Source organism: Myodes glareolus, chromosome 15, assembly GCF_982192425.1.
Source record: "Myodes glareolus chromosome 15, mMyoGla1.1, whole genome shotgun sequence".
NCBI classification, from domain to species: Eukaryota; Metazoa; Chordata; class Mammalia; order Rodentia; family Cricetidae; genus Myodes; species Myodes glareolus.
Window position 1 is genome coordinate 5160530 of NC_142040.1, and position 22405 is coordinate 5182934.

Genomic DNA, 22405 nt, shown 5'->3' on the forward strand with positions numbered 1-22405 from the left:
CAGAGAAAAAGAGATCCTGGCAAAGTATTGATCCAGAGAGAGATCCATAGGAGTGATTAATACATATCCTGTGTACTCCTTAATAGAGAAAGTAAGTTAAGAAAGGAAATTAAATCATCAAGGAATTCTAGAGGGGAAGTTTAGTGTGCTACATTTCATTTTTAGGTGCTTAGTAAAGAGCTTTAGAGTTTGTAAAGAGTTTATTTTCAGTAAAATTATGAATAGGACACAGATTTTTTAAAATCAACACACAACTTCTTTTCTCCCAGTATAAGAGGAGGCTGTGAGGTAACTAGGAAACCTAGCGGAAGCTAATGGCTCTTGATCAGATAGCACATACACTGGACACTGTAATTTCTATGGACCTAGGCCTGGAGTTAGACTTACTGCTCTAAGCAAAGAAGAGCCACAGGCCTCTAAATTATCAGTTCCAGTCTATGCTGTTATCAACCGTTCTGATTGTGGGTGTTGGGGGTAAAATCAGAGCAGTATCTTGATCAGGTAGTAATTCTATGTCCTTGGAGATCTGTGAATATCTTAAATGAGATGCTCTATGTCTGGGCCCTAAGCATTGGCTAGATGCCTACTGATAAAGTTTATTGCAGGAAGGCAGATCTCTGTAATTACCTAGGAGAGAGGCACAAGGCCTGGCAGTGGGAAACTGTTTTCACAAAACAGTTCTGAACTGTGTGAATCAATCTCCAAATATATAAGAGAAAGGGAGTTAGCTACAGTGAAAAATCTACAGCAAAGGACAGCCACTTTATTCACAAAGCAATAACGCCAAAAAGCCTTGCCTTTCGGTTTAGCATTTACCACATCCCATGGTTCTGATAAATCAATCTTGAAAAGATAGCTGAGCAATTACTGTATAGTGTTGTGGCTTGCAACAACAGCATACAGAGGGGAATTGCACATCAGATAGTATAGCCACCATAAATCCCAGTAGATCAGGGTCGTGTCGTCATGGAAACCTGTACAGGGTGCAAATGCTGGAAAACGGCTCCATGCTATTGCTTTTCTATAAAGCTTGGGATGCTACTCTTCCTTTCTTGGGATGTGTTTCATCAGTGGATGATGGAGAGAGCAGACATTCTGAGACATTTTTAAAGAGACAAAATGTCAACACACAGATCTATAGTCTTTCATACGGTCAAGCAAGTAGTGCATTCTTGTCTCTATGTTGGAGATTGGCTCACATGATCACGGTGGCCCACTGATGTCAGTCCTGAAAGACTCCCCGCTGGGCGTCTTCCCTCGGGAAGGACCCCGTGCCCAGAGACCAGTCGAAAACACGCAGCCGGATGCAAACAGCAGAAGGTTTATTGGTGGATACGCAGGTACCTGGGCGACAAGTCTCTCGAAGAGCTTGCGCGCCCCCAGGTTGGGGGTGAGGGATTTTTATAGGAGAGCAGAAGCACGGGTACAGAAGCAAAAAAGCGTGGTTACGGGGATTCATTTCATTGGTCAGTTCAAATAAGGCTAAGCTGAGTGGCACATTCTTGACCTTTTACCTAAATACCAAGGAGGGGGTTGTCCAGACCCACCTGGATACCAAGGAGGGGGTTGTCCTACCTGTTTTTCTTATCTCTTCCTGCCTTCCTAGCTTGGCTGGCGACTAGACGTCTGATAGCATAGCCCCTGATTCGTGACGAGCCCCGCTTTCTACGTGACTCAGGCCTCGCAATCTTCTCTTTCTTTGTTTCTATGGCCAGTTCATAAATTCCCTGTTTTGCAGCCAGATAAGGCTGTCCTTGCTCTAACCTCAGGTAGGTATCTTTGCTCAGCGGAGGCCTTTTATGGAGCTTGTTATTTGTTCAGCATTCCAGGAGGTCCTGAGCTAAGTTTGTTATTTGCTCATCCTTTGCAAGAACGGTATGACTGTGGTTAAAGCGAATTGGGGTCCTTCATTCCCTAATCTGGAAGCTTGAGGATCAGGAACTCCATGTCCCTAGCTCCAAAGAAGGAGAATTAAATCTTCCTCTCCTCTTTGTCATTCTCTAATCCTCAGTACATTGAGGGTAGATTTCCTCCACTGAATCACTGACCTCCTTTGGAAATGCACCACAGAAGCACACAACAACTTGTTCAACCATAGACTAACACATCCTCAGCCAGTCAAATGGACACATAACATTATCATGTGTAACATTGACTTACTGGTGTACTGAATCACGTGAGCATGAGTATGGCCTTGGCTTTATAGTTACTAAACCTCAGTTTTGGTAAGCCCCATGTTGACGCATTAAAATAAATGTTCTAATTAAATACTAATATGTCTATAAATAATGTGTAGCTTCCTATATATTAAAGGAAAAATCAAATTCTTAAGACAACAGATAATTTCAATAGTAAATTTTAAACAAATAATGATAGAGTAGTATTTGGTCTAATATGAAAAGAATATGGGAAAATTAATTATCTCATTGTTATAAAATACTTGTAGGGTTAATTTTGCACAAATGTTTTTTGTAATGTTGAGTGGACTCTGCAGGCATGATTGCCAATTTTACATTTCTAACCAACATTATCAGACATCCTCTGAGACAATGTTTTCACTCATTGCACTTCTCCAACCTCCACTAACTTCTCTCCCAGCAACCACATCTCCAATGATAGAGAAAATAATCATATCTGGGTGTATGCTACCACATACTACCACTGTTAGTTAGCACTGGTTTGAACTGTCTCTCCTAGGATATGAGGACCAACAGACACTGTCTTTTCTGAGCCACAGGCAGCATGTAGACTGTGACTCCTAGCCACTGCTCAAGAATACATAACATAATTACCTCTTTTTACTCTTGCAGAATCCTTCTTGTAGAATCAATTTCTTCCTGGAATTTTTAACTTGTTGATACATTTTAGTACTATTCCTTTACAAATAAGTAAATTCAGTGTTGAACTTACATCAGTTCTTCATTTCTTCTTGTGCAATGTGCTCTTCATCTCATAAGTTTGAGTGGGTTTTTATTTCTATGTCAGTATTAAAATGGCTTAGATTAAGATCATTATTTTGCCAAATTCAAAATAATAATAACAATAATAACCTCTATAAAGCTTACCATATGTCAATCATTGTTTCAAATTTTGGTATGTATTAACTCAATGAACTTTCACCACCACTATAGAAAGTCTGTACCGTCAAAAGACACAGCTTATAAATCAACTTGGTTAAATGGCTTGCCTAGGTTCTCACAGCTGACAAGCAGTAGAGTCCGGGTAGTCTGGCATGAGCTTTCCTGTTAGTACCATTCTGTTCTTCACCAGCACCCACCTGTCAGCGCAACGACTTGTAACCTGCTGGATGGTGTCTCAACAATGTCATGGTCTATGCCTCTGCGAATCAGGAAGACTTTTACGGTAGTCAGCTCATTCATCATAAAGTTTAATTTGCTTTATGTGTATGAGGGTTTGCCTGGATGAATTAATTTATGCACCACTTCTGTGCCTGGTGCTCACAGAAGTCCAAAGAAGGCATCCTATCCCTTGGAACTGGAGCTAATCTGAGTCCTCTGCAAGAGCAGCAAGTGCTCTTTGATACTGAGTCATCTTTCCAGGCTACTAATTAATTTTAAATTATTGCTTTATGGGTTCTCTGAGTCTGATTCGTTTGCTGGGATCCCCTTTCTGACCTTCAAAGGTTGGAATTCTTCGAAACAATCAGCCCTCTTGACTCATGCCATAGACCCACAGTTTATAATGTCATCCCTGCACCTCTGACTGAAGGTGAACAGTTGCGAGCTGGTCCTCCTCCAGGGGCTCCAGAGCTGCCTGACCAATGATTAACAACATAGCTGATTTCAGAAGGCCATGCCAGACATAAACCTGATCAGAACAGAGTTATTGCTCCTATCTTCCACCCACTCCTGCATAAACCCCACTTTCCAGTCTTGAGTGGCAGTTAATGACAGAAGAGCAATGGCATATTTGTGACTGTATTGTGCAATCTGGGTCTGCCTCGTTAGTTTTAAACAAGAGTCCAAAGCCCTCTGGACAAGTGAGCTAACACACCACTCATAGGCACTGGTTTCTGTTGTAATCTTCAGTCTCTTGAGTGTTGTGAGCAACAGGAAAATGTAGTTTGGCCTCCACTTCACAGCGAGATATTAGGGGGATGGAGAATCATAAACTGAGCCTAGCTTTTAAGGTGACAGGAACATTTTAAAGCATTCACTTGAGATTTTTGTTGAATCTCTACACCTTTTGAGTCAGATTTTCCCATTTTATAAAGACAGTCTGACAGACAGTGAGTGCTTTCCCACACAGATCTGTCAGTTCGTGTTCCCTGCCACGCCCACCCACTGTTCACATCTGAACTCTTCTAAAGAGAACACCAGGCAGCTGGGGCCAGTTGGCTGGAAACTCCAAAGTGCAAACTGACTAATTCTTGCTTTCTTTCTGAAATCCTAATTGTGCCTCAGTTGCTATTCTCCAGTCAAGTAAAGAACTTCATCCCCAAAATCTTCCAGCATCTCTAGGTTCAAGGTTAGATATGCAAATTTCATTTTAGTCTTAAATTTGTATAGATTTTTCCCTTGAAAATGTCTTCCACGTGTATGAACATCCAAGAATGTCTCAGATTACCCTTATTTGTATATTACTCTGGGGTTTATAAAAATATTCCAATCTTATTAAAAGTAATTATTAAAGAAAGAAATGCTTTCTTGAGAACTGTAGGTAAACATCTTCTGAATCCCTTTCTCCGACCCAAAGCTTTCCTCAGCAAGAGACGGCAGCAGACATTTGAACTGCAGAGGGAGAAAGACAATAAAGGCTCATGCCAACCAAGCTGCCTCAGTCACTATGTGGCCCCAAGGATGACCTTGAATTTCTGATCCCCCTGCCTCTACTACCTGACCTGGTTTTATGCCATGCTTGGGATCAAACCTGGGACATCACACATGTAAGCATTCTGCCAGCTGAGCTACATTCCCAGTTTCTAAGGTTTACCATTTTGTAAGTATACACATTTCTGTGCTATTTTAATAGCTAACTTTGCATAGGAGTTAGTAAAAAAAAATCACTGAATGTCTAAATCTACCTTCTACTTTAAAATTACATAGTTTCATAAGTAAATTACATTTTTTCTTTGCTTTATGTTTAAAAAACATTTATGAGTGAGTACGTATGATATTTGTTTTTCTGGATCCGAGTTACTTCATTCAATATGATGTTTTCTAGATTCATCCATTTGCTGGCAAATTTCAAGATGTCATTTTTTTCTGCTGTGTAGTACTCCATTATGTAAATGTACCACATTTTCCTCATCCATTCTTCATTCAAGGGGCATTTAGGTTGTTTTCTGGTTCTGGCTATAAAAAGCAATGCTGCTATGAACATAGTTAAGCACATGTCCTTGTGGTACAATTGAGCATCCTTTGGCTATATACCCAAAAGTAGTATCACTGAGTCTTGAGGAAGGTTGTTTCCTAATTTTCTGAGAAATCTCCATTCTGATATCCAAAGGGGCTTATCAGTTTGCATTTCCACCAGCAATGCAGAAGTGTTCCCTTTTCCCCACATTCTCTCCAGCATAAGTTGTCATCAGTGTTTTTTATCTTGGCCATTCTGACAGGTAGAAGATGGAATCTCAGAGTTATTTTGATTTGCATTTCTCTGATGACTAAGTATGTTGAGCATTTCCTTAAGTGTCTTTTAGTCATTTTAGAATCCTCTGTTGAGAGTTCTCTATATAGGTCTGTACTCCATTTGTGTATTGTATTATTTGTACTTTTGATGTCAAATTTCATGATTTCTTATATATTTTGGAGATCAGTCCTCTGATGTGGAGTTGTTGAAGATCTTTTCCCATTCTGTAGGCTGTCATTTTGTGTTGTTGACCATGCCCTTTGCTTTACAGAAGCTTCTCAGTTTCAGGAGGTCCCATTTATTAATTGTTTCTCCCAGTGTCTGTGCTACTAGTGTTTTATTTAGGAAGTGGTCTCCTGTGCCAATGTGTTCAAGTGCACTTCCCACTTTCTCTTCTGTGAGGTTCAGTGTGGCTGGCTTTATGTTGAGGTCTTTGATCCATTTGGACTTGAGTTTTGGTGATAGATATGGATCTATTTTTATTCTTCTACACGTTGATATTGGATTAATTTTTAAAGTTAAATACATGCTTAAGTGAGAAGAAGGTTGTTATGTCTCTATATAGAATTTCATGGGAAAATTCAAAGGTTTTTAAGGCTCATTTCAAAACATTTTAAAAACGTTTTTAGGGAACAGAGTGATAGATATAGTTCACATTTTAAACTGCAGTGTTCTAGCTTTCAAATGTCACTGCATGATGTGTGTAAAGAAAACTGTGGGAAGCTTAGCATGGTGTTTGAGCAGTCAGTTAATATTCTGTATTTTAAAATACCAGTGTGCAGGTTTGTTCTAGGAGTAGCTCCATCCATGCTAACTTAAGAGCTGTATTTTGTCACCATTCAGGGGAGGAATTAGGAGGAGATCAGAAGGATGTTACATAAGATGGACAGAGGGCATCTTTATCAATATTGACATCTGCACTTTATTCCTTCCCAAACATTATAGATATGATTTCTGTGGGTAATGTTATTTGGTATGTATGTATTCTTCTTAAAATACGTGTGCTTTTCTGCATGCATTTTAATTTACTATGTATAAGAGAGATCAAAATAATTCTGACAAAATTTTTGGTCTGTTGACAGACACAGGCAAACAATAAAGAATTAGAAGAAAAGAGTAAGCAGTGTGTAAGACACACATGGAGATATTCCTTTGAAACTGATTTAAATTGATACCAGAAGAAATGAATTAACCATCTGATATCAGTTATTGAGAAAGTCTATGTCACTTACTTTCTGTCCTGTCTAGCTTTATGTCAGTTTGACACAAGTAGGAGTCACTGGAAGGCAGAAGCCTTAGCTGAGAAAATGTCTGCATCAGGTTGTAGGCAAGCCTGTAGAACATTTTCTTAAGTAGTGATTGAATGAAGAAGGCCCAGCCTATTGGGGGTGGGGCCATCACTGGACTGGTAGTTCTGGGTTCTATAAAAAGGTCTGAGCAAGCCATAAGGAGCAAGCAGGACTGGTAGTTCTGGGTTCTATAAAAAGGTCTGAGCAAGCCATAAGGAGCAAGCACTCTTCCGTGGCCTCTGCATCAGCTCCTGCCACCAGCTGCAGCACTTTTTGAACTCCTGTCCTGATTTCCATCTATGAATAAATGTAGCAAAAAAGTGTAAGTAAAGCAAAACCTTTTCTCCCTGAGTTGCTTCTGGTCATAGTGTTTCAAAACTACAATATGCTTTTTATTATGGGATGTGTGCATGTATGTGTGCATGTATACGATGTGTGGTGTGTGTACATGTGTGTGTGTGCATGTGTGTATGTGTGTGGTGTGTATGTGTTAGACTGCATGCCTGTGCAAGTAGGGTTTTAAATTAAAAGTTCTGTCTGCAATAAAACTTTTTAGCACTCTGATTTTATTATTTGATGAGTATAATAAAATATTTAAATGTTCTGAATGTTTTATGAGCTAAAAGCACAAGCTATGGAAACAGTATTTGGTTTTTAACAATCATGGGCTGAACTGGAATAGATTTCTGTGTGAAGCATGAAGATAGTGAACCCAGTCATTCTGCCAACCACAAGTTGTGAATATTTTTGCAGCAAACAGACAAAGCATAAAAGAAACAATATTTTGTGGGACTTGATTCTTCCTGCTTATTTCATTGCCATCCTTCTTCAGGAAACCAGCAAGCAGAGCGTACCTTCAAGTTCACTACTGAATTAAAAAATGGCTAATTTCTTCTATGTGTTTAATTTTAAGAAGGCACAATTTAGACAGGAACAACACAGATGTGCAACATCTGCTCTAGAGGGTGATTAACCCTTCTTGGTTGCACAGATTCAGACAATGCATGTGTGTTTCTACCAGGAAAAGCTGAATGTACTCTGGGTGTTTGTTTACTGCAGATGGTAAAGTGTGTCTGAAAGAATTCTTTCCTCTAGCTCTAGGAACTGATCATTTCTTTCTGTCCTTACAAAGCAATGAGTCCTTTCACAGGGCGTTTGCTCTTTGGAGAGACGACTGTTTTTCTGACATCTTAAGATAAAGTGTCCTGGAAATTTCATGGACTTACAGAGTTGTAATTTAGAGCAGACATAGAAAGTCAGGGACAGTTGTAGTAAGTGTTATCAACTACAGTAGTAGAGGATAAAGTCCTTTTAAATGCTTGCCAACAAGACATCCTGAGTGTTGGCATACATAGTTCTGGCATAGAACAGGACTATATCTTGAGAGCATGACAAGCAGTGGATAAATGAGTATTAAAGTTGATATATTATATGCCATATTTATTGGCATCAGCACTTAGATGTCAAGGACACTTTGCCTCTAGGTAAAACCAATAGTCAGTGTGTTAATTGGGGCCTTTCCAAGAGTAATAAAAATAAATTCCAAAATTCTAGTGACTTATTAATCATGGATCATTCACCATGGGTGTTAAAAATTTTCCTTGAACCTGAGTTCCTTCCTTTAGAGATTGTGCTGTTTACTAGGACTCTTGAGGTCTTAGTGGTCAGAGAGAAAAGAGAAAGACAAAGAACAGAGAAAGTATAACCTTTTTTTCATCCGTCTTTGCTGGTTATTGACTGTTACCAAGAATTGGTGCAAATGGGCAGCTGTTTTGCAGCCAAAGAAGGATCCACAGGCTCTGTATTATGGCACAGTGCCCTGAGTCCCATTAGAAATTAAGCTGTCTCTGCAGTGACAGTCGGTCATGACAGATCAGAAAGTGTGAAAAATCTTATCATTTGCTTTGCAAATGTGTAGTGCTTTGGGGAAAATAATTCATGCCTACTGTCAGGGTGCTTGTAAATCCCATGATAGGGTTTGGTGATGGGTGTTCAGCAGCTTCCACACATTGGTTGCTTTTGTTATAGGCAAAGTCTGAGGATGTTTCTGTTCAGCGATTTTGTGAATCCAGCTAACCTGCCATCTCTTTTAAAGTTTAATTTTGCATATCCCTCCTAAAAGTAAATAGGAATTTATGCAAAAGTACTTCTGACTTGCTTTTCTTGTTTGCAAACATTTAAGCTGGTGTAGTATTGACATAAGGAAGCTGTCTTCTGATAAAAGGATGAATTTATAGTAGAAAGTAATTACAGAACTGTTAGACTCAGCGACGTAAGGTTGGTGTTTTGGAAAGCACCTCTGCAAGTCAGTGGACTCTGCTGTTCCCATTCTGTCTGTTTAACCCAAGGTGAATCCTCACTGGTCTCAGCTCTGCGGTCTGGATCTGGTTCTCTAGTGTTATAAATTCTATCACGTCTCTAGTCGTCTGCCTGTTGGGCAGGGCAGAGTCTGTGCAGCTCATTACAGAAGGAGTGACATGAAAGTCGCCAGCATAACAAGAACTTTGGTGGCGACCAATACATTTCTCTCTTTTGAGAATTTACAGTCTTGAGAATGGGTATGCGAAATCCACATAAATATCACAATGTTGTCATTTTCTGCCTGTGTGGGAACTTTAGCTTTTTTGGGTTTTGTTTGTTTTTTGGTTTTGTTTGTATTGTTTCCTCAACATTACACTGACTTGTTTGAATCTTCTTATCTTTACATAAATATGCTTTCTTAATTTTGCTTAAAAGGCACACATATTGTTTTGTAGTGTAGAAACAGGAGACTTTTATTGTCCTTGTTGCTTTGGTGTTGGGAGGAAGCCTCACCAGTCAGGTCTGAGTTGATTGTACCCTTGCAGCCCAATCCCCTGAAGAAAATCTGTCTTTGATCCTAACTCTACATATTCCTGCCAGACTTGAGGAGAACTTGAACGTACACTGACTGAGTTCATCTCTGCCAGGTGTGTTCATGTGCCAGGCATTGTCTGTTATCACAATAGAAGCAATCTTACTGCTACTTAATATAATTTTTCTTTTGTGGTTTCTTTGAGTGACATGTTAAGTATTGCTTTAATTGAAATGTAGCACCTGGTATAAAATAGTGGCTGAGTAATAGATAGCTCTCCATTGTTGTACATTGTTCCTCGATCTTCATCTTCTTAAGACTGTGCTGATTCTTGTGCATTTATTTTCAACCTACACACAGTCCTCTTTACAAGTATTTATTGGCATCTACCAGGTATGAGTGTGCTGGCCAGTTTTATGTCAACTTGACATAAGCTACAGTCATCTGAGAGGAGAAAACCTCAACTGAGAAAATGCCTCACTAGTTCAGGCTCCAGGCAAGCCTCTAGAACATGTTTTTAGCTAGTGACTAATAATGAATGGGCCAACCCACTGTGGGTCAGTGGGTCTGGGTTCTATAAGAAAGCAGGCTGAGAAACCCATGAGGGAACAAGCCAGTAAGTAATACTGTCCCATGGCCTCTGCATCATCTCCTGCCTTCAGATTCCTGTCCTGACTTCTTTCAGTGATGAACACCAATGTGGAAGTGCAAGCCAAATAAACCTTCCCTGGCCAACTTGCTTTTTGGTCATGATGTTTCATAGCAGCAATAGTAACCCTGACTAGGATAGTAAGTTCTGGGGAACTTTATGACACAGATAATAGTATCAGATGCTGCCGCAAAGAATGTGTGAGGCAGGTTAATTGTCAGTTGTTAGTAAGGCTTTCTTTCCTTGGATAAATACTGTGAAGATGATTTGATTCAGGGCAATGCAAGTTACTTCTGACCCAAAGATTTCACAAGCTGCTTAGATTTCTGATATTCCATGATAATTCTCCTTCCCTTCTGTTTTGTAGTTACTGCTTTTAAAACATTTTATACAGGCTTGCATGTCAACCGGGAGCATAGTACACTGAATATTAATCTTTAACACCTTGCTGAGAGTAGCTTTGCATGGTTGCTTCTGGTCAGTCAGAGGGGTGTGTAAGACCTGGAATCCAGCAGGAAGCTCAGCTTCCCTGATCTAGCAGAGGTTCTGGCTTTGCATCTGGTCCCTTTAAATGACTAGGTGCTTTTCCAGCTTTACCTCAAACAAAAACCATTTGAACAGAGTGAGAACATCACTTCCTTTGGGGCAGCCGAGGTAAGTCATGCTCTTGTTATTAGCATGTGGAAAAAAGAAACGGGATCTCTGAGCCCAGATAACTTACTTTTTTCACAGTACTCTACACTCAAGTCAGCTTGACTACAACATGTTATTGAAAAGTGAATCCCAAAATAAAAACAGGTGTATCGTATCATTTTCCAGTAGTGGTGCTCAGACTGTGAAACCTGAAGTGGCCTAGCCCTACCCCACCCAAAGAAAATGATTTTTCAAATTGTACACTTGGATGAGTCCTCTCTGCTTCATGTGTGTGAATGAACAATTTTTAACAAAGGGAAAGAAAAACTAGAATTCAAGAGCTTTCTAAATTGAGAAGATGGGATCTGGGTGTAATAACATCTACAGATTAAGAGAAATGAGATTCTTGGATTTACTTCTTTCTATAACCTTGGTAGTCTCTCAGTTTTATTTTATTTCTTTTTTGTTGGTTGGCTGCTTGTTTTGAGGTAGGTTGGCCTGAAACTCACTGTGTAGACAGGCTGGCCTTAAACTCACAGAGATCCATCAGTTTTGTCTCCAGAGTGCTGGTATTAAAGGTATTTCACCATGCCAGGTCAGTTTTATGCACAATATATGCTAATTATTGTTTAATCTTTAATTATTATGTGCTCTAAAGACTTTTGTAATAAAATGTGTCTTAACATATTTATAATTATTTTCATTATTACTAGTGTATATTAATCATATAAAATAATAGGTTCATTGATAATATTTCTATAAGTTTTTGTAAGGTATTTATATTATTTTTATTTATAAGTGGTAAATAATCCTAATATGAGATTTTGGGAAGATATCCTCTTTGATGCTTCTCATTCTGTGAAGGGTGTTTTCTCACAGTTATTCGTTTATTAAGAGCAAATGTCCTCAAGCACTTCAGCACTGTCTCCTCCAGGCTCCTGACTCACAACACAAACTGAGAAAATCTGTGTTCATTTGGAAAGGTGAACTGGTTCTCATGTATCTTCAGATTGAAAATGAGTACCGACTAATGGTTTTAAAATTAATTACTCAAGATATGAAACTAACTGTACAACCATTTATACCATGTTTTATATCGTCTCTTAGTTCGTTTGTTTATCTGCATCATAATTAATACCCAGCCAAATAAAGCATTAATTTTCTACATTGCTATTTTCAGGACAATAGACTTTGAGGAAAGCATTTACTATCAAGAAAAGAAACTTTTCCTCCTCATTGAATAGATTCTCAAAAATAATTAGTCTGTGAAAACATCCAGGTTGGTGTGTTTTAAGCATGTATACTGATGTGTCATTATTCCGTCTGTTAACCTTCACTACCACTGCTCAGGCCCAGTGAATAGGTCAGTTCAGACAGCCATGAACTGGTGTTTAAACAGCACATGACCAGCCTTGCTTTTAGGCTTTCTGCCAAGTTCAGAATTTCTAGGAGCTGAGAAATGCGGATACATTCATCTTTGATACTCCAGAATCTGGAATCATGTCTTGCCCTCAGTCCTCAACTGACATTGTTGAATCAAGACAAACAAAAACCTATGAACACAAAGTTCTTGTTCTCTTAAACGTTCATGCCAGAATGGAAACATACCTGCAAGGTGGTATTTAACCTGTCATTCCTTCCTGTTCCTCCCGGTTCCCAGTCACATGCCCAGGAATCTGCCCTTTAGGCCGATGCTTCTTAATATTCCATTGCTGTTGAGGCGCTCTGGTACAAAGGTATTACGGAGGTGCTCTTTTGTTTTTGTTTGGTTGGTTTTTTGTTGTTATTGTTGTTGATTTTCCGAATCTGTGCTCAAGACCCCAGGCAACTGGCAAAAGGTCCTAGGTTCTTTTTGGTGTATGCATCTTTGTCTTACAAATTTTCACATGCTATTTCATTCTTTTAAATAGTTTTGTAAATTCCCCAAGAAAAGATAGATAAATGGCCCCAAATAATAATCACAGGTGTGTGAGAAAGTCTGTTTCAGAGTGAGCTCAAAATTACTGGGGTTTTCTTATAAGCTGTTGTTTTGGTTTTACATGAATCTGAACATGGAGAAGTGAACATTCAGAAATATTTGAAAGTGAACATTTTTCACATTTCTCCCTTCAATGCAGATATAAGATGTACTGAGAGCTTTAGAAATTTTTAGTATGCCTAAAAATTTCCTGGTGCCACCAGTAATTTCCTGGTGGCAGTGGCATTTTTTTTTGAACATCTGAAGAAATCAAGGTATATTATGTATACCATGTAAGAATTTTTCAAGGAATAAAAATTGCAAATTAGGAAAATTAGAAAATGAGGTTTTGCATAGTATGATATAATATAATTTAAGTATATTCTAATAAATTTGTTTTAGGACTGTGGTTACATCTCAGTGACAAAGTACATATTAGAAATGCACAAGGTTCTAAATTCAGTCTAAAGCACTGCCAAGGAAGTTTTAAAAGCCATAACTTTAAGAACTAGAAAAAAGACCCAATAAACTTGTTTTTACCACTTAGAGGTATATAACAACATTCCATTACTGCATGTTCTGATTTTTTTCATGTATCAGAAATTTTTTCTTGTCCTTTAAAGAATTTCAATAAATTATTTGAATTTAAATAAGCTCAGTGACTATAACAGACTATATGGTTGTAGCAAAATATATTATCTAAACTTGTATATTTTTGTTTGAGATCAGGTCTCATGTAGCTCAGGCTGGTCTGGTAGTGGAGGATGGGTTTGAACTCCTGATCCTCCTGCCTCTACTTCCTATATACTGGTTCTAGGGACTTGTACCATACTCCTCTTTGTTTGCTTAAAATTTTAATTAAATGCTAGTTTTCCAAATATCCGCATACTAATTAAAACAATAATACGCTGGAAAATCTTTTTACCCAGTTGATTCCAATAGTGATGAAGAGCATTGTGCTACACAGAGTCAGGCTCATAAAGTCCAGACTGCGGTCTGTGCTATCATTTAAATTCATACACAGAGAAATCAAGACAGAGGTAGAGACCATAAGTGCATAGTGCAAGATCTGTCTTCTAAGGAATAAAAGAGTCTCACCATAACTTAATACAATCTTCTTTATTATTATCTTCATCATTATTATTTAGCTTTCAGAATATTTCCTTAAAGGTACTTGAAATTCTTCAAAATTTCATCTGGATATGGAAGATGATAGTGTGTGTGTGTGTGTGTGTGTGTGTGTGTGTGTGTGTGTGTGTGTGTATGTGTGTGTGTGTGTGTGTGTGTGTGTGTGTGTGTATGTGTGTGTATGAATGTTCAAATTCAGGATTACATTTATGGACTATGTTTGTGGTCACATTGCATCAAAAATTTACCAAAACAAAGTAAATGGACATAACAGACAAAAAAAGTACATACTTTAACATACTGTAACATGAGGACCAGCTTGTTAGGGTTTATGTCTTGCCCAGTTCCCACAGCCAGAAGGCCCCAAACAAAAATCACACAGAGAGTCTACATTAGATATAAACTGATTGGCCCCTGAGCTCAGGCTTTATATTAGCTCTTATAAATTATATTAACCCATTATTCTTATCTATGTTAGCCACATGGCTCGGTACCTTTTTCAGTGGGGCAGATCACATCCTGATTCTTTGGTGATCTGTGCAGGACTGGGCAAAGAGCTTCCTTCTTCCCAGATTGTTCCTGTTCTCTTTGCCCTGACTCTATTTTCTGTCTGGTTGTCTTCCCTATACTCCCTGCCTGGCTACTGACCAATCAGCATGTATTTAAAACATGATTGACAGAATGCAAATAATTTTCCTGTACCATAGCACAGAAAAGTTTTAGCTTTGATTGTCTTTTAGTTTCTTAATATATTTATAGTGTATTTTTAAATTATATTTCTTGTTTGGTTATATTTTTCATTAATTATATTAAAATTTTTATCATATTTATGCAACTTATTAAAGTACTCTATCATGGTTTTAATATATGTAATATATTAAATATACATATTTAAATTTATTATATATATATATATATACACACACACATCCATAGTCAAACATTAAAAGTAATGATATAACTCACACTAGGTATTAGTTTGTCTTTTGGGATATCATGTTATTGTGTGACAAACCTTTTTCTGGCATGCGATATGGTGGTTAAAAATCTGAATTGCAGGGTTCAAATCCCAGCTCTACAGTTTGCAACATAACTCCCGGCTGCTGAAGCAGCATCCATTCAGAGGTCATCCCAAGAATGAGAATTTCACAGTAGACATGCACCATCTTGTGCACTGATGTAAGTCCACTCGTAGGCACCATTTTTAGCACCCCTGGGAAAGGCACCAAATAGAGCACAGAAATATGTAGACCTAAGCGCATTTTGCTGCAGCAACAAATGTGGAGGCCCTGGGGGATTTTCCATCACCTGAGGAGCACACTGCTCTTGTCTGTAGCCTGATCTGTTTGGATGTGTAGTTGAGGGAAGAGTTTTTTCACAGGCAAGGGTGTTTGAATTTTGATGATCGTTGAACTTTCCCAACCTAGATTAGATAACTCTGAAGACTTTGTTCTTCTCTGTAAGAAACTGCATAGTATCCTTTAGCATGAATCTTATGAGAGATGCTGCTATAGCAGTTACATTGAACTAATTCACGACAAAAATCTACAATGTGGTCTAGACAAATACAAACTGAACGTAAACATGCAACTAAACTGAGTATAATATAGTCACTCAGTCACAGCTGGTAAACATTTTTATGTTGGATTTTACTTCTTAAAAGTTTTCACTTTGGGTGGCTAATTTTTCTTAAAATTCTTATTTTTGAATGATACTGCTAATGCATTACTTTGCATTTATGAAATTTAGAGAAATGACGCTTCCATGTCACCCTGAACTGACTCACATGCCTCTGTATGTTTGGGGTGTGGTAGCAATGGAGAGAAGTTGCTAAATTTCACTTCAGGGCTTGAAAATGGGATGAGCCTAAATTAACTGTCTTCGGAAGGAACTCCAAGCTCTTCATTTGTGAGTTTCTTCATGATTGGATCTCCATATTTCCCTCCCTTATCTATCATAGTCTTTCAACATTTTATTTTGGTCAGATATGGCGTTTAACCCCACATGTATTACACATGACTTCCACAGGTGTTACACATGACATCACACTGCCCTGGCTTCATATGTGCTGTCCCTTCTGCTTAGAACTATTTTTATTTTCTTTACATTAAAAATTTTTGGGTTTGCACATGAACAGAAGACAGAATGTAATAACTCAGGCATGGAACTTTGTTTATATAGAAAGAATATAAGGGAATGAATATGTTCAAAAATATGAACATACGATAAACAATGTTAATATTAAGAGAACTTTATAAAAAGGAATTTGCTTCCCCCATAAACTTTATATACATGTTCTTCTTTGATAATTTCTTTAACTATGATTGCAATATATGTTTTCCTTTGTTGGAATACTTTTACATTGAAATAAATAGATACTTGCAAAGAAACCAAAAAAAAAGAGGAGAAAGATAAAGGACAGCCCTTATGAAGTACATATGACGACACACTATACAAGGACTTTCTATATTTTATCTTTTTTCCTCAGAGTCTTCCCCTCAGATAAGGACTGTTCATAGCCTCTTTGTCTATGGGAGAAACTAAAAGAAATGAAGCTTTCTCAAGCTTTGCATAGATGCTAACTAGAACACTCTTCTGTGAATTTGCTCCTCTCCCACTCCAGTCTCCCTTTCATAAGTGGTTTCATTTGCAGCCTTCTGTGGCAGGTGGGTTTCTAGTGTGATAAAGACTGTGATGAAAAGCAACTTTGAGAAGAAAAGGTTTATATCACCTTACAGCATGCAGTCATGCAGGGAAGTCAGAGCAGGAACTCAAGGCAGGAATCTAGGCAGGATCTAGAAGCAGGAACTGAAGCAGGGACCATGGAGGAATAATGGGTGTAATGGCGGTTGTCTAGAGGATTGCTAATCTCACCTCCTGGCACGATGGATTGAACAGCTACAAAAGATAGAGGCCAAACTCCAGAGCAAAGAAAAGTGACAACTTTATGCATGAAAGTTGTTAGTTTGCCTGAAAGCAGAACACATTTATGTGTCATCTGAATTGCTCTTCAATCAATTGAATGAAAAGGAAAGATAATTCTCCTATATGCTCCTCTGAGCTCAATAGCTCGTACCACAGATTGTGAAATAATAGTGTTTTGTTTCAGGATATAAATTTTAAAAATTCTTGAATAAAAATATTGGTGGGAAGATTATACTTTTCATTTTAAAATTACAATTCTCTCATTCTTTCTGCTTTTATTAGTTTAAACTCTTTTGTAAGGAATAGTTCTTTTTATAACCCATCATCTCAGATTCTTTTGAATTCCAATATGGTCCTGTGGGTGATTTTTCAGTTATTTACAATGTGAGTTCATTCAAATGAGATTGTATGGTTGTTTGGATGTGTGTATGTATGTATGTAGCATGTGCATGCATGTCTGATGTTGCAGCTTGAAGCCACGGCCTAGCACCTGCAAAACAAGTGCTCTAGCACTGTACTGTGTCCTTATATTTGTATTTCAGGAGCAACATTAAGTCATGCATTACTGGTTGCTGGTTTATCATGTCCAAATACTGCTTGTGTGTTTTCTGTATCCAACCTGGAATCAGACATTTAGTTTAGTAATACATGATTCCTTTAGTTGGAAAAGCACAAAGTAAATATTTTCTCTGTGATGCACAGCATGTTACATTCTTTATATCCAGTCCTTTCTTTTTTTTTTATTGCTTGACCAGTTTTGCTTTGCTTTCGTATCTAATGACTTCATGTTCTGAAATGATCTAGTGATTTCACTTTTGGCATATGTAACAAAATTCATTACCAGCTGTGGGATGCTAGGTGCTTTGGCTTCTCAAATATGTTAGCAGTTCTTGACACAGAGTGTACTCAAAACCAGAAATAAATAAGGTCATTGTTAGGAAATCAGAGCATCAAATATCTAGAATATAAGGTCACAAAAGCCCCATATCAGGAATATTATGATTTGGATCTTATACACCCCTCCAAAATCATGTGCTAAAGACTTGATGCCAGTGTTGCCATGCTCAGATATAGGGCCTCCACAAGGTGGCTGAATCATGAGGACTTAATTCAGCAATACATTGACTCATTGATGGAGTCAGAGTCTACAGTTTTGGTTGTGTGCCTCACCTTTAATGAGCCACCTTTCCAGCCCAGGGAATCATAGTTTAACGGGCTATTCTGGGGTAGCACAAACTGCAGAAGGGAGCCCTTCTGGAGGTAGCAGGCCGTTAGATATGTAAATTTTATGGTCATATTTTGTCCTTGACTCCTTCCTCTTACTCTCTTTGCTTTCTGGTTATCATTAGACAAGGAGCATCCCATTCTATTCTTCTGCCATGGTGTTCTACCCTACTGCCGGCCCCTAAACAACTGAGCCATTGATCATGGACTGACACTTTGAAACTCTGAGTCCAAATGCAGTTTTTTTCTCTTCAGTTTAATTTCTCTAGGTCTTTCCTCACAACCACGAAAAGCAGACAAACTTAAAGGATGCTTAATTAAGTGTAAAATGGAATGAAATGGTAAATTTCAGAGTCAATATAGGTGATTGTTTAGCTAGGAAAGTATTACAGACAATAAAGAAAATAGTAAATTTCTTTATATAAAAATTACATTTGTTGGCTGAAAGACACTTAAGGAAATGTTCAACATCCTTAGTCATCAGAGAAATGCAAATAAAAACAACTCTGAGATTCCATCTTACACCTGTAAGAATGGCCGAGATCAAAAACACTAATGATGACTTGTGTTGGAGAGGTTGTGGGGGCAAAGGGAACCCTCTGCCTTGCTGGTGGGAATGCAAGCTGATACAACCCCTTTAGTTAGTGCAGCAATTTCTCAGAAAATTAGGAAACAACCTTCCTCAAGACCCAGCAATACCACTTTTGGGTATATATCCAAAGGATGCTCAATCGTGTAGCAAGGGCATGTGCTCAACTATGTTTATTGCAGCTTTGTTTGTCATCGCCAGAACCTGGAAACAACCTAAATGCCCCTCAACTGAAGAATGGATAAGAAAAATGTGGTACATTTACACCATGGAATACTACACAGCAGAAAAAAATAATGACAGCTTGAATTTTGCAGGAAAATGGATGGAGCTAGAAAACATTATTCTGAGTGAGGTAACCCAGACACAGAAAAACAATTAGCACATGTACTCACTCATAGGTGGTTTTTAAACATAAAGAAAGCCAGCCTACAAATAAGAATCCCAGAGAACTTAGACAACAATGAGGAACTAAGAGAGACCTACACAGATATAATCTACATGGGAAGTAGAAAGTAGAAAAAGACAAGATCTCCTGAGTAAACTGGGAGCATGGTAACCTTAGGGGGGGATTGAAGGGGAGAGAGGCAGGGAGGGGAGCAGAGAAAAATGTAGAGCTCAATAAATATCAATTAAAAATGTATAAAAAATGAAAAAAATACATTTGTACATCAGAAGAATCAGAACAAAAGAGAAGAATAATGAAAAATCTGGATTATATGCACATTAAGGATTAATAGCCATGATATAAAATGAATGTTTTAAGTCAGTAAGAAAAGTTAACAATGATGGTTAGCTTTAGTTGACAACTTGACACAACCTATGTCTGTGGGGACTGTCATAGTTAAAAAAAAATTGATGTGGGAAGACCGAGATCATTGTGGATAGCACCATTCCCTAGGCAGGCAGTCCTGCTATTGGCGGTTGATAGCTGATTAGGGAGGGCTAGTCATTTTACCTTAGAAGAGGACAATAATGAGTTGCTCATACCTCAGTGGATAACTGCAAACCCATGTGTAGGCAGAGACTGCTTGTTTGTTTTCTGGCTACTCAGACCCGAATAATCACACAGAGACTATTAAATGACAGTGTTGTATTAATTACAACACTGCTTGACCAATAGCTTAGGCATATTCCTGGATAACTCATATCTTAAATTAACCCATTTCTATTAATCTATGTGCCACCACGAAGCCATGGCCTACAGGTAAGGTTTTCCAGTATCTTTCTCCTTCAGCAGCTACATGGTGGCTGTTTGACACCACCTTATCTCTATATCTCTGTTCAGATTTCCCACCTATCTGTACTCTACTAAGCCATTGACTGAAGAAGCTTTTTCCATAACTAATGCTAATAAAAGATATTCATAGCATGCAGAGGGGAATCCCAATCAAACAGGTATCACTAATTGGATGCAGTTAATAAATTAATAGATTACTTAATAATTTAATTTAAAGAGAGGGCATGCAATTGTGAGGGAGCTGTATTGGGACGATCTTGAGAAGAGCTAAAGCGGAGTGGAAAGGATCACGCTGCATTTTTTACATGTAGATTTCTTCAAAGAATAAAAAATATTTTAAAAGTAAATTGCAGAGGTTGAACTGATCTCTAAAGCAAGCCAACAAGTGGGCATGTGTGTGTTTATTGCTCTCCAGCTCTTCATTTTGGGCGTGGTGTGACAAGCTGTCTCAAGTGCCTGCTGCCTTTATTTCCCTCCTCTGATGGACTGTAATCTGAAATTATGAGCTGGAATAAATCCTTATTCCATAAACTGCTTTCTCATTGTGTTTCATCACAGTAGGAATTAAACTATATCAGAAATTGGTATCAAGAAAGTCAACCATTGTTGTGATGAACCCAATCATAAGGAATTTTCGTAATGTATACTATTGGACACGAATTGCAGCATTACCAGAAAAATTACTGAAAATTATTTGCTGTCATGGTAAACTACTAACATATTTGTATGCTGGAAAAATTATGTACAATACATGTACACTATGAAAAAATCCAAAACCATAAAGGAATCACAGAGTTGTATAGCTTCTTGTATATATTTTAAAATAATGATTATTGATGGGAAGACTCCCCTCTTGGAAATATTTCTGTCATTAGCTGAAGCTATACTGATTATAAGAATTTTATTCCTTTTGTGACTGTGTAATTGTATCAAACTGAAAAAGCCATCGAAGATTTCCTTACTGTCTGGCTGAGAATGAGAAAAGTTTGATAGTTTTGTCCATCATGATAATGAAAGCATTAATGTCCACTTACTGCCCATTAACAACTCATTGAAATGCTTTGCCTTCCTGACAAAAAATGAACGGCAAAAGCCTCCAGTTCACTTACACAGTTTCTTCCTCCTGTTCATTTCTTTTAAGACTCAAGTTTCTCTCAAGAAAAGAAATTGAAAAATGGAAGTATTGATTTTCCCTTTTGCTTCTTTAACTTTGTTTTGCTGAGAAGATGACACAAAATACCACAGAACTAGGGATCCTGAAGTAACCCTAAAATATAAAACTGGACACCTCTGCTCCCCAAAGCTGACAGTGCAAGGCTGAGCATGGGCTAGAGGCAGTAACTTTTCCAGCTCCTGTGTTCTCACTGATCTTCGGGTTCGCTCTTTCCTTCCCAACTGTGCCTTACTCTCACAGTGCATAGAAATGACTGTTGAAACAAGCAATGGCCCCCACCAAGCTCTGCATATTCTATGCCTTAAATTGTCTCGAAGGAAAGTCTGTTAGAGAGCTATGACACAAATAATGGAGTAGTCTACAAATAAACACTGAAAACCCACAAAACAGTGAAAACAAAAAGTTGTTTGTTTTTGTGTGTGTGGATTTAGGAATTGCAACTACCTAAACACTGAAGAAACATCCAAGAATGAGATATATTGCATTATTGTAACAGAAAATGATGAAAGCCTTTGGGGTTCAATATCAAGGCTCTCCTCGGGGTTCAGACTGGATGCAACAGCAAGCGAAAGGGCATTTTTTCTTTGGCTATCTGAGGATGAACAAGCAAATTCTCTCACAAGGTGCTTTTCCAAACCAGTCTGTTAATTCTTCTGCTTCTATTCTAATTCTCCTGTTCTAATTCCTGATAACTTCTTCTCCTCCTAGCCTAAAATCTCTTCATCTTGCCTTAAAGCGATAAAAAATTACAAGAGTTACCTGTCATTGGTCAAAAGCACATTCCTAGGATAAGTAATAAAGATCTGAGTCATTGCTATGGCAACATAAAACTCCAAGTTTACAGCATTAAGACTGTGACCAGACATCGGAGGGGGCACTGGAGACAAGGGCGGACGGGATGGGACAGTACCCAGTGACAAACTTTGACACATGTCAGCAGACCGGCATTCAAAGAATTGGGATGTTCTTCTCAGGGTTCGTTGTGTAGTAACCTTGGTTGAACAGCTGTGATTCTGACCTGTAATGCTTTAAACTTATGATCTATTTACAAAAAGCTTTTAGTCTACTTTGAGCTTGCTCCGAGGTGAAAGTGAGCTAATTATGTGCAGTTAGTCTGAGCAAAAGCACAAAGCAGGCTTTTAAGTGTCTACAGTCTTCGTGGGACAAATAGA

General features: G+C 38.1%; 1 protein-coding gene across 2 annotated transcripts in view; it reads left to right on the top strand.

The window, feature by feature from the left end:
• Window positions 1-22405, top strand: part of Mctp1 (multiple C2 and transmembrane domain containing 1) — a 592866-nt gene that overhangs the window by 181653 nt on the left and 388808 nt on the right. The window contains exon 1 of one of the 2 annotated variants that reach the window (XM_087896744.1): window positions 10851-11017. The exons of the other annotated variant lie outside the window; for it this stretch is intronic. The gene's annotated coding sequence lies outside the window, so the exon portion shown is untranslated. Of the gene's footprint in view, window positions 1-10850; window positions 11018-22405 lie in introns of those variants that run through there. 2 annotated transcript variants of the gene reach the window in all.